At 43.0% G+C, this 12,980-nt stretch overlaps 1 protein-coding gene and 1 long non-coding RNA gene across 2 annotated transcripts in view; one reads left to right on the top strand and one right to left on the bottom strand.

The window, feature by feature from the left end:
* Positions 1–12,980, bottom strand: part of CDCA2 (cell division cycle associated 2) — a 218,849-nt gene that overhangs the window by 127,038 nt on the left and 78,831 nt on the right. Inside the window, exon 15 of the transcript XR_014060938.1 lies at positions 3,624–3,694. The gene's annotated coding sequence lies outside the window, so the exon portion shown is untranslated. The remainder of the gene's footprint in view (positions 1–3,623; positions 3,695–12,980) is intronic.
* On the top strand, positions 500–12,211 carry LOC145515677 (uncharacterized). Its single transcript, XR_014060966.1, has 3 exons — positions 500–738; positions 3,563–3,708; positions 9,645–12,211. It is a non-coding gene; the product is annotated as an uncharacterized LOC145515677 (long non-coding RNA).

Here is a 12,980-nt window from a genome sequence, read left to right as displayed (position 1 = left end):
CAGGCAGCCGGACTGCTACAGGTAGCACGGCCTTGGAGAGCTTCATGAACTGAATTTGAGGGCCAAAGCGCGTCTCAACAATGCACACCTTGCGCTCTGGAGCCTTGTCCAGTCAGGCGCCAAGGCGGTTCACCGGGCAGCGGCTTGGGCTCCACGCCCCAGGCGTCCAGCACGTACACCTGCGGCCCCGCGCGCTTGCCTGGCACCGGCGCAGGTGGAGCGTGATGCAACAGATCTGGCCAGGGACCTCGCCGCCAGTGCCAGGTCCACAGGGCGGCCGAAGCCCAGGCGCCGACGCAGGTCCAAGCCATAGGCCTCATGGATCTCGCTGCTGTTGTTGGTGATGGAGCCTAGGTGCTTCCCGGAGCCCCAAATGCCATCAGAAGCTCAGACGCGCCAGAACCCACGGCCTCATTGCATCAGAGCGCGCATGGCCGTCGCACGGCGGCGTATCCACGTCAGCAAGCGGCGCCTGGGCGGGTTCAAAGCTCAGCCCCACGCAGTCTCTGCTTCCTGCTTCCTTGATAAATGCACACCATCTACAGGCGTGGAAGCGGCACCTGGACCTCCAGTGCTTTAATCCTCAGCCAGCAATCTTTGAGCCCGAGGAGAACCCTTCAAAATGCCAGAGAACATAGCTGTCCTGTTTTTGCTAAGCCAGGAGGATGTGCGTTGGGGAATGCTGGCTACCACGTGGAGAGAAGCTTCCTACACAGCGAAGCCAAGACAAGGAGCGGGGTAAGGGAAAGATGGCCGGGTCTCTGGGAGGGCCATGTTTCAGATCCAATTTCTTTTCTTTTTTAAAAATTTACCTTGTATTGGCCTATAGCGGATTCCCTCGTGGCTCAAATAGTAAAGAATCTGCTTGCAACGCAGGAGACACGAGTTCGATCCCTGAACTGGGAAGATCCGCTGGCGAAGAGAATGGCTACCCACTCCAGTATTCTGGTCTGGAGAATCTCATGAAAAAAGGAATCTGACGGGCTACAGTCCATGGGGTCCCAAAGAGTCGGCCATGACTGAGCGACTAACACTTTCACTTTTAATATAGAGGATAAACAAGGTGACACTAGTGGTAAAGAATCTGCCAGCAAGAGACCCAGGAGACATGGGTTGGATCCGTGGGTGGGGAAGATTCCCCTGGAGTAGGAAATGGAAACCCCTCCAGTATTCTTGCCTGGAAAAATCCCAGGGGCAGAGGAGCCTGGCAGGATACGGTCCATGGGGCTGCCAAGAGTCGGATACAACTGAGCACAGACACACACAGTGTTGTGATAGTTTCAGGTGAACAGTGAAGGGACTCAGTCATACATATACAGGTATCCATTCTCCCCCAAACCAGTTTCTAAGACTGATCCCTGCAACTCTTCTTTTAGAGTCTGTGAACAGACCTAGTACTCTTCCCAGGTATGTGAATGCATGAGTTGAGTTTCATTTAATTGCAAATCAAGTGATCCTAATAAATAGAGCTTAAGATGTGTTGCGAGCCTCCCAGGTGGCACTAGTGGTAAAGAACCCACCTGCAACTGCAGGAGACATTAGTAAACACGGGTTCAATCCCTGGGGTCCAGGAAAATTCCCTGGAGAAGGGAAATGGCAACCCACTCCAATATCCTTGCCTGGAGAATCCCATGGACAGAGGAACCTGGCAAGCTATAGTCCATAGGGTTAAAACGAGTTGGACACTATTGAAGCAATTTAGAATGCACGCTCACACCGGTGAGGACTTAAGTCTTATATGATGAAACACAGAAAAGGCTTTAGACTAAAGGGATGGGACTCTTCAAGGCAGAGAATCCAGTGGACTCAGGTAAAACACCCCACTTGATTATTTTCCAAATGTACAGGCTGGAGATTGCCAACTACTTCTTAGAAAGTGGCGAAAGAACGGAGGTTTGTATTTTGCCAAATTGTAGTCAAACTCTTAGGCAATGGAGTTACCTGGGCATGGTTTCTTTCGAGCTGTTTTTGTCTCTGAAAGTCAATTGTTGGCACCACCTGTACCCATTGAAAGGACTAACAGGGCAGTCTTTACTGTCTCTCATGCAGGCAGCCTTTTAAGTGCAATGTGGCTCTGGAGACAATGTCATTGTCATGTTACAGAATTAACTGCCTGTGCACTCAGAGCAGAGGCATCGTGTTAGAGGGGAAAGTGGGGGGTGCTGGGTATTAAAAGTGGAGTCAAATATCATACTCTCTCACCCAGTCCCACTATGTCCGAGGGTAAAGGGTGTCACCTGGGTTTTGGAGCTGTGAGATGCTAACAGCTCCTGTGGGGCTAGAGCTGCTAACCTTGGCCTTGGTCTCATTAGTACCAAGCTCAAGCCAGCTGAATTAATCATAGAAACGAACCCTTGTCTATGTAACACGCAGATTCCCAGGGCAATTAACTCTGGGTTTAAAGGGAAGTTACATTTATAGTAGCAATCCATATTTGGCTCAGTTTTTCCACCCTGCTTGCTATAATATCCAACGCCCCCCAGCAAGTCTCCCCAAATGATGTCTTGCAATCCTAGGGTGAGGTGAGGTGGGGAGTTACAATAAACACAAGCCCTGACAGTCATAGTATGGTTTCCACCTCCATACTCTTTTTACCGTCCTCTTTCTCTGCCCCTTTACTGTCACTAAAAAGGATTGCCATCATGTCCTTCAGATGCGAGCAGTGCAGCAACACCATATTACACATAGGAAAAAGTCTCTTCTAATTCCTAATGCCCACCTATAGGAATCACCAACCCCTAGCATTGCACCCTGTGAACACACACACACATACACACAACTGTTAGTGACAAGGTCTGCCACTGTGATCCCAAAGAAGCAGTGGTGGTGTTATTTATTGGCTAAGTTGTGTCCAACTCTTTGCAACCCCGTGGGCTGTAGCCCGCCAGGCTCCTCTGTCCATGGGATTTCCCAGGCAAGAATATTGGTGCCATTTCCTTCTCCAGAGGATCTTCCCAACCCAGGGATTGAACCCACGTCTCCTGTGTCTCCTGCATTGCAGGTGGATCTTTTTTTTTTTTTTAAAACCACTTCGACACCTGGGAAACCTAAGTGGTGTATTATACCCCAAATCTTAAAGGAATCCGTTGTACAAAGCACCCTATTCCATTCTCATTCTTTTGTTTGTATTTCCCATGGCCCGAGGTGTGAATCCAGGCTCCTGACAGGGAACCAGCCTCCATGGTAACTCCAATGCTATCCTCCAACCAGTGCCATCCTGCACCTCAGAACTTACTCACCTTCTGAGCACACCTCCCCTTCCTGTCAGCCAAAACATCTCGGGGTTCCATAATCCATACCTGTGTTTTACTTTGATGTTTTGGTTATGTGCATGCTCAGTCACATTTGACTCTATGCGACCCTATGAACTGTAGCCCGCCAGGCTCTGTCCATGGGATTCTCCAGGCAAGAATACTGGAGTGGGTTGCCATGCCCTCTTCCAGGGGATCTTTCCGACCGAGGGATTGAACCCACGTCTCCTGCATGGGCAGGCGGATTCCTTACCACTGAGCCACTTGGGGAGTTGCATGTGCATAATTTCTATCTTTGTGTCACATAATAGATCATACAGCGGTGGCTGTTGACTCCAGAGATCTCTCGAAGGAAGACTTGATACAGCTTACCTCAAAGAAAGGGGTCATGCCTCGAGTGTGCTTCCCAGTATAGTGAAGAAGATGAATGTGATCAGGATTATCTGAAAAATGACAGGTGAGAATTTATTTTTCTTTCTGTTCCTTGGCTGACATCTTATGAAGAGATGTGTGAGCCGTTAAAATGAAGTCAAGCTACAAAAAAAGAGAGTGGGTTGGGACTCAGGCAATCCACCCACTAGGGTAAGTCACTCTTTAATCCAGTGCTACAAGTTTCCAGAGTGCTTGAGTTTTAGGTTCAAATTCAAATCCTGAGTACCAAGGCTACTTCATCTTTCTTATTCTGTGTTAGGGATTTTCTTATATATTATCCCACTTCATCTCCAGGATGAAACTGTGCTAGCAACAATATTTGAAACAAAATACACTGCTTTACCTTTTATTCTCCAAGTAACACATGTTCACTCTAAAAGAAAAAAAAAATATGATAAAAAGAGACATTTTAAAATTATCCATAATTCCCATACCTGAAGAAAAGTATTTTAATATTTTGACATGTAAGATACATATTATACCATCTTTTTCTATGCATATATAACATATATAATATGTAATATATAATATTACAATTTTAACCCTACATTTTTTTCTGAACAAGATAAAAGTGAATTTTATTCTATGACATGAAATATAATTTTTTCTACAACATGTTAAGGTTACAGAAAGTTCCATGATACACCACACACCATCATATAATTAACATTCCTTATTGTTGGAGATTTAAGCTGTTTCCAATTTTTAGTTATCATAAAAATGCTTTGATCAACATTCTAGTAGCAAAATCTTTGCACGTAACCATGATTATTTCTTTTGGATTGATTCTTACAAGTAGAATTTTTGGGTCATAGCACATGTTAAATTTTAAGTTTTTTCTTGTGCCAAATACCCTCTAAATTAGAGCAATTTATATAGCCACAAGTGGTATAAAGAAAGTATTAATTTCCCTGCAGCACTGCCGGCATTTTTACTTTTGTCTTTGCTGAATTTTTAGAGGAAAAATTAACTTTCAGTTGTTTAAAACACACAATTCTTGACCTTTGCTAAAGAGGTTAAATAGATTTTTCATAGGTTTACTGGCCATTTACATTTCTTCTTATGTAAAGTGATGTTCACTTATTGTGTGTCTTTGAATTTATTCCTCTCTTTCTTGTTGATTTCTAAATGCTTTATTATTAAGTATTACATAGGCACCATAAATATCTTGTGATTAACTCTTCCATAAGTACCAAAAATAAAGTCTCCCAGTTTGCCTTTTAGTATTTGATATACCTAAATTTTCATGATAAATTTTTATGCAGTCAAATTATTTCATATTTTTCTTTAGTTTTTATGTTAGTTAGAATATATTATTAGTTTTTTATATTGTTATAGTTTATATTTATTTAATGTTCTATTTATATATATATTTTTGTAGTATTCTACTAGTTTTTATATTGTTAGACCATCCAAGATTGTTATTTTTTAATCACTTCATTATCTTTTAGAACTAGAAAGTTTTGTTTTCACATGGAAATTTTTATTTTGGGTGTGGTCTGACACAGAAATTCATCTTTATGTTAAATGGCTAGCCATTAGGTAATCCTTTTTCTTCCCATTAGGTTGAAATGCTAGTCTTACAATAAAAACTTGTATTTTGAGTCTGTTTCTGTTCCATGTCATTGATTTAGCAAAGTGACTGGCATCATTCTGTGTCCTGACTTTTCCACACATCCTGCTTCACCACCCAGAAACTGATTCCTTTTCTACACAAACTGAAGGCATCTGTTTTTAGATTTCCTTGAAAAACGAAAAGTGAAAATAGTGATTAGCTATGGACAGTTTTAAATCAAAGTGTGTCACTCAAAGGAAATCACTCCTAAAATAATGGGCTATACTCCTAGTGTTTTTGTTACTATTACCCATTAGGAAGTGAAAGAGAAAAAAAAAAAGAAAAGTCCTGTTAAAACACTTGTCTCTCCCTTTATTAACCCTTGAATTACATGGAGATCCAGTTGAAGGAAGATGGGGGTTGCCCAGAACAGCAGTGCTCTGTAGTCCATGTATACGAAGCAGGGAGCAGTAAGCCATCCACATGGCCGTTTTTGTCAACCTCTGCTCCTTTAACATGCTAGAGTAAGAAGCCACTTACGATATGGGGTAGTGTAAATAGGCCTTTGACCCTGCCCCAAAGACCTCTATCACTCACTGTTTTGAATCTGTTTCTGGTCAACTCAGTTGGCCCCAACGCAGCTCTAATGAGGCTGAGGTCACGGGTTCAATACCAGTGTGGTCTAATTACCAATAAGTCAACTGTTCCAGCGTCTTAGCTTGTACTTCTAAACCAAGCCAGCCACTTCTGCATATGCCCAGGTCTGGTCACTCAGGGGATGTGGTGAGAGAGCAGAGATAAATCAGAGCAAATCTCCCACTGTCCAGACTGGGATGTGTGCTCAATGCCCTGATGTTGGCAGGTCAGTAGCCAGGTTTTAGAGATGAGCAACGGGAGCACATTTTTTTTTTATTGGCACCACAGCCAGTCAGTAATTGGCATCTACTTCCCCCCCACCGTTTGCAGAGGCTGCCAAACTCCCCTCTCCAAGGACTTATTATTCTAATTTAGAGAAAAGAGTTTGGGGAGGCAGGGGGTTGCCCCATGCTTTAATGGGAATGTTCGCAGTAACCATGGATGCCTAGAGTAAACCCAATTGCAAAAGAAATGGAGATATAGTCTTTTAATTTCATTCCTGAAGAAGTCCATGGACAGAGGAGCCTGGCAGGCTAAGTCCCAGGGGTCGCAAAGAGTTGAACACAACTAAGCACATAGCACATGTGCACACACACATGCGCATGCCAAGTAAATAAAACACGTTAAAGATAATTTGGAAAACAAGGAAAGAAAACATGGTCTCATCAACATAACACATGTACAATTAGAAACTTTAGACCTTTCTTACTTTTTCTTCATCATTTGATGCATTGCACAAATAACATTTTATAGGAGGAACAAACATTTTTTGAGAAAATGGAGATCACCTACTATCTGTTAAAAAGTGACTACTAAAATTTTTCCTGGGGGCTTCCCTGGTGGTCCAGTGGTTAAGAATCCACCTTGCAATGCAGGGGACACCAGTTCAGTCCCTGATCTGGGAAGATCCCACATGCCTCGTAGCAACTAAGCGCCTGAGCCACAACTTCCAAACCAGTGCACCTGGAGCCTGTGCTCCACAGCAAGAGAAGCCACCACAATGAAAAGCCCACACACCACAGCTAGAGAGTAGCCCAGGCCAGCCACAGCTAGGGAAAAGCCCATGTGCATCCACGAAGACCCAGTGCAGCCAAAAATAAATAATTTAAAAAAATAAATATTAAAAAAAAAATCTTTTCCATAGATACTCAGTCCTCACGTACAGAAACACTGTGTTTGCAGTGATGTCCCATAAATGATGAATCCTCAGAGATGCTGGCCCACCAACCTAACAAAAGGCCCATAATTTAAATCTCCCAGGAAATAGACGACACGTCTGTAATCTTGATATCACTTTCACTTCACATGCTAAAGGAGTTCCTAATCACAACTGTTCAGCACAGTATCATTTGGAAAACATCAAGAGGGGGTAGAAAGTCCTCCTCCCTAACACGAATGCAGCAGAGTTGGTGCGCCCTTTTAGAATGTACTGTAATTTCTCATGGAAACACTTTGTGGAAAGCCAGTCATATATCGTAGCCCCTAAGTATGAAACAACGGGTCCCTCTAACCACACAAAACAGCTGTGCCCTCGGAGGAGAGGTCATCTGCTACAGTCGTGTTTCTTTTTACTTTTAAAGAAATGTCAGACCATGTTTTATGCGGTCCTTATGACAGGGTGCTGTTTCTTGTATCACCAAGCTGCCATAACTTCAGGACAAGGAAACTGCCATTATTTGGAGAGTATATATCTTTCTGACTTGCAGGAAAGATGAAAATTAAGAACGGCCCTCTTTTGGAGTGGGTCTAAGTATTCTTTGACAGTCTCCTACAATATTTCAAACATCTTCGTAAGACCCATAAAACCCGACACTCACCTCGCTTGGCCCAGCTGAAGCTGTGGAGGAGGAGTTGGGAACTTTTATCACAAGTGTTGTGTGAATGCTGCCACTTGGCAGATGTTTCTGACTGAGAACTTGCAATCAGCTCACTTGGTGCCCCCAAGGACAATGAAATGTACATAAAGAAATCATAGGATATTAGGAAATAATAATGATAGCTAATGCTGACCAAGTGCCAGGCTCTGTGCTAAGCCTTTTACATGCATGACCTCAATTTGTCCTCACTTCTCTGGGGACACAACGAGAAATCCTATGACACAAGATAAGAAAATTAAGATAGAAAGAAATCAAGGGACTTGCCTCAAGGGCATACTACTGCAAAGCAACAGTGCCAGGATTCAAACTTGGGGCTTATCACCCTGACCCGTCCATGTAATCAACGCGTGTTGACCACGTGTTAATTCCCCAGGCAGTGTGGTCCCACAGAATATTAAGGACCATCTTCACAGTGCTCATGTGAAGCATCTAAATTGGATCTGCAACAATTCATTCCCTCCCTGCGGTAACAACCGTGTGACAGCTTGCACTTGAAATCAGATCTGTATGACCTCCAACTCCATAACTCAGATGCCAAAGTTCTTGACCTGGAGAGTTTTCTAGAGATGAGAAGTAAAGGGAATGGGAAACATTTTCAAAAACCTGCTCCAGGTCTTCATTATCCTAGGATCAATGGCAGAGGTGCTCTGATAAAGTCACTCAAACGTACTATTTAAAATCCTCGGCAAAGTCTGTTTTCAGTATGTTTTCCTGCTCTAGCGTAGGTGAAATGTTAGAACTGCCAGGCTGTTTCAGAAATCAGTTTGGATCTGGACCAAGCTTATGAGGGACAAGCGATTACTAAACTAAGTGCAACCTGAGTAAGTTAGTCAAGCAGTACTTCACCCAGGGTCACCCAATAGTTGTGGCATCTGAGGGTCTAGGCAATGTTGCTGTTGATTAGAAATCGCCCTGGGGATGGGGATATCATAAAGTTTGGACTGAATAGGTGAAACAGCTGAAAACTTTCTTCTGCTTAAAGAAGAAAGTCACAAGAGGTGCTGACAGCTGACACACAAATTTACTTTCCTCTCCCTCAAGTGACCTCCCACCCCAGAGTCCCTTTCTTAGCTCTTCTCCCTAGGGATGGGGATGGGGTGGGCAGAGCCCCCTGTGAGCAATCACGGGATAGGTGGACTGGCTTCTAGCCCCTGCTCCAACACTCACTAGCTGTGTAACTCTAGACAAGTCACTTAACCTATGTCTTTCGACCTCAATTGCTTCATTTTTTTTTTCAGCAGATTTGTATTAAATGCCAAATGAAATGTCCATATTTCAACCGTGACATGAGGAGTTAGGCTAAATGGACTCTGCATCCTTTTGCATTTTAAAATACTGTGACTCTCTCCCTCTTACGTGATGCTCCTTCTTTTTTACTTCCTTCCTTCCCTCTCTATTTCCTTCCTCTGGAATCTGCATTCCAGCCCACCTCTAAGTCTCTCTCTGATCCAGAAACAGAGAAACAAAGATGGGGGAGAGAGATTCTGTAAGTATATGGAATCTTCTTTCTTTTTTCTTTCTTCCTTCCTTCTTTTCTTTTTTTCTATCTTTCCTTCCTTCCTTCCTGTCCTTCCTAAACCCCATGGTACCTATCCTTGACTTTTTGAGAAAATGTTTCAGGGACTTCAGAGACCACCACATTTGATTCATTTCCTCACTTAAGCAAACATTTTGAATGTCTACAAGTGCCAGCATTTTGTTAGGCATAATCATTACAATGATTCTCAATGGGATCTGGGTAATATTCACTCACATTCGATTGCAAACTGTGGTTCCTAGATGAGCAAAGGAACTGATGTGTATTGTAATCACTTGCCTTTACAGGAATGTCTGTCTAACCAGGCACTTAGACTACCCATGAAATGAAATGTTTTCTGCTTTACTCTCTATCAGTAAACAAGCCTTTTCCATGAAGATTTCTGAGCCCAGGTGAAACAAAGCCACTATTTGGAAGCCAACAGCTACTTCCTCCCCGGTAAGGGCTGAGGAGCAGGGGTGGATGTGAGAGGTGGCCATCCACCACATTTGCTGTCTCTTATAGTAAACAGGGTATTCAGTTCAGTTCAGTTCAGTTGCTCAGTTGTGTCCGACTCTTTGTGACCCCATGAACCGCAGCACACCAGGCCTCCCTGTCCATCACTAACTCCCTAAGTCCACCCAAACCCATGTCCATCGAGTCGATGATGCCATCCAGCCATCTCATCCTCTGTCGTCCCCTTCTCCTCCTGCCCTCAATCTTTCCCAGCATCAAGGTCTTTTCCAATGAGTCAGCTCTTTGCATCAGGTGGCCAAAGTGTTGTAGTTTCAGCTTCAACATCAGTCCTTCCAATGAACACCCCGGACTGATCTCCTTTAGGATGGACTGGTTGGATCTCCTTGCAGTCCAAGGGACTCTCAAGAGTCTTCCCCAACACCACAGTTCAAAAGCATCAATTCTTTGGCGCTTGGCTTTCTTTATAGTCCAACTCTCATATCCATACATGACCACTGGAAAAACCATAGCCTTGACTAGATGGACCTTTGTTGGCAAAGTAATGTCTCTGCTTTTTAATATGCTGTCTAGGTTGGTCATAACCTTCCTTCCAAGGAGTAAGCGTCTTTTAATTTCATGGCTGCAGTCACCATCTGCAGTGATTTTGGAGCCCAGAAAAATAAAGTCAGCCACTGTTTCCACTATTTCCCCATCTATCTGCCATGAAGTGATGGGACCGGATGCCATGATCTTAGTTTTCTGAATGTTGAGCTTTAAGCCAACTTTTTCACTCTCCTCTTTCACTTTCATCAAGAGGCTCTTTAGTTCTTCTTCACTTTCTGCCATAAGGGTACTGGAGAAGGGAATGGCAAACCACTTCAGTATTCTTACCTTGAGAACCCCATAAACAGTATGAAAAGGCAAAAAACAGGGTATTAGTATGTGAAAAATGAAGAAAGCAGGATTGGCCCCGGATAACTAGATGCATATGAAAGAAATTATTTCAGCAAGCCCAGACACTTGCATCTTCCCATACATAGAAGATTGCTAAATCTCTTCATGTGAGAGTTTACTCTTAATTAACAGTAATAGTTTAATATTCAGCTTGTTGCAAACTTGTATAGAGCCTGTCTTCTTCTCTGCCCCGCCTCCTTGGAGTCAGCTCTCTTGCGGTCACCGGAAATACTGTTTCCCAGGCTTGAGTCCTAACTTTTCTGTCAAATAAAATCTAACTCTCAACTTTTCAGTTGTGTGTATTTTTTTTTTAAGTTGACATGCTTTAAGGGGGACAGCCTCTGGACAAGGACAGTAAGTGCTGACTCTGTCGAAGGCATCCAGTCTTAACTGCTTGAGGAGAACTTCAAAGGTTTTGAGGAAGAGCATGACCAGCAATGTCGGTGAGAGCTTTCATGATCAGGAAATTACTGCACTGTCTGATATGGAAACCATTAGCCACATGGTTACTGAGCACTTGAAATGTCAGTAATGTGACTGAGATTTTAATTTTTTTTCTATTTAATTATTTAAATTTAGATAACCACTTGTGGTGGGCTTCCCTGATGGCTCAGCAGGTAAAGAATCCGCCTGCAGTGCAGGAGACATAGGAGATGCAGGTTCAATCCCCGGGTCAGGAAGATTCCCTGGAGAAGGAAACAGCAATCCACTTGAGTATTCTTGCCTAGAAAATCCCACAGACAGAGGAACCTGGTGGGCTCCATGGGGTCACAAAGAGTTGGATATGACTGAACAACTAGTACACAAGCACAGCCACATGTGACTAGTGGCGATCACATGGGGCAGCTCAGATACAGAACATTAGACACTCGTAGGAAAGGACATAGGTCTCCTAGACAGGATACAGCAAATGATGTAAAATGGAAGTCAAGTACTACTGTATAAAATGATGGGATCAAGAGTAATGAAATCCTGAATTGAGAGGTTAAGAGGGAAAATGCCAAAACAAGTAGAAGGGAGGAATCTTACTCTTAGGCAGTTTCAGGTGTTCCAGGTACAGAGTAGCTTTCCAAAACTTCATTGGATGGATGAATGGTTCTGGTTAGTCTTGTTTGGTTATTGTAAAGAACGGAAACTCACTCACATTAGCTTAAGCAAATGATAGCAATAATTGTAGAAAAGGTGTGCTTGTTCCACACAGAGGTGTAGATCTCCAAAGTCAGGAACTAAATAGAGCTAGGTCTCATTGTGATTGGGTGACTTTGAAATAAATTTCAATCATTATGGGGAAAAACAGCATGATGTCAGTTACCTATGAATACTGAATCAGCACTTTTCTTTTTAGCATTGATAAGTGCCAATAATAATAACAACAACAAAGAATCTGAAAGCATATGTCAATAACAAGATGGATAGAGACTTTTCTGGTGGTCCAGCAGTTAAGACTCTGTGTCTCTCAATGTAGAGGGTAAGAGTTTGATCCCAGGTCAGGGAACTAACATGCCACGTGGCCAAAAAATTAAAAATTAAAAACTAATAGTAATAAACAAATACTTTTTTTTTAAATGAGAAGAATAAGGAAGTCTTCATGCTTGGGACAGAAGTAGCTACTAATTGATCATAGCTAGAACTAGAACTACTTGGGTCTAGTTTATTTATTTTGTTTGTCCTCCTAGCTTATCTCACAGGACTTCCCTGGTTGCTCAGATGGTAAAGCATCTGCCTACAATGCAGGAGACCTGAGTTCGATCCTTGGGTCAGGAAGATCCTCTGGAGAAGGAAATGGTAACCCACTCCAATACTCTTGCCTGGAAAATCCCATGGATGGAGGAGCCTGGTAGGCTACAGTCCATGGGGTCACAAAGAGTCAGACATGACTGAGCGACTTCACTTCACTTCAATTCAAACACTTCAAGAGCGAAACTAGAGATGGTTATAACACACCTCATTGTTCTCAGCACATTCGAGTCTCCAGATCTGCACACATTATACCACCAGAGTCTTGTAGAAATAATGAAAGCTGAAATGTTATGGTTACTTTCTGAACAACTATGAAGAATGAGAGAAGTCTCAGTAGACTGGAGAGGGTTGAATGTTTTCCCAATTTTCAGGAACGGGAAGAAAAAAGGCTCTAGAAACTAGATGATCATCTCCAGAACAGTTCCAAAGTAGGTTTTAATAGAAATGCTCTGTGGACTTGGAAAGGAAAGCAGTGACCACCAAGAGCTGTAAGGGTTCACCCAGAATAAATCAAGGGCTTCCTCTGTAACTCAGCAATAAAGAATCTGCCTGCAATGCAGGAG

The sequence above is a fragment of the Giraffa tippelskirchi genome, chromosome 1 (genome assembly GCF_054371585.1).
Source record: "Giraffa tippelskirchi isolate mGirTip1 chromosome 1, T2T-mGirTip1v1.2.pri, whole genome shotgun sequence".
In the NCBI taxonomy this organism is placed as follows: domain Eukaryota; kingdom Metazoa; phylum Chordata; class Mammalia; order Artiodactyla; family Giraffidae; genus Giraffa; species Giraffa tippelskirchi.
Note: the sequence above shows the minus strand (reverse complement) of the source record. Positions and strands in the feature narration are given on the sequence as shown.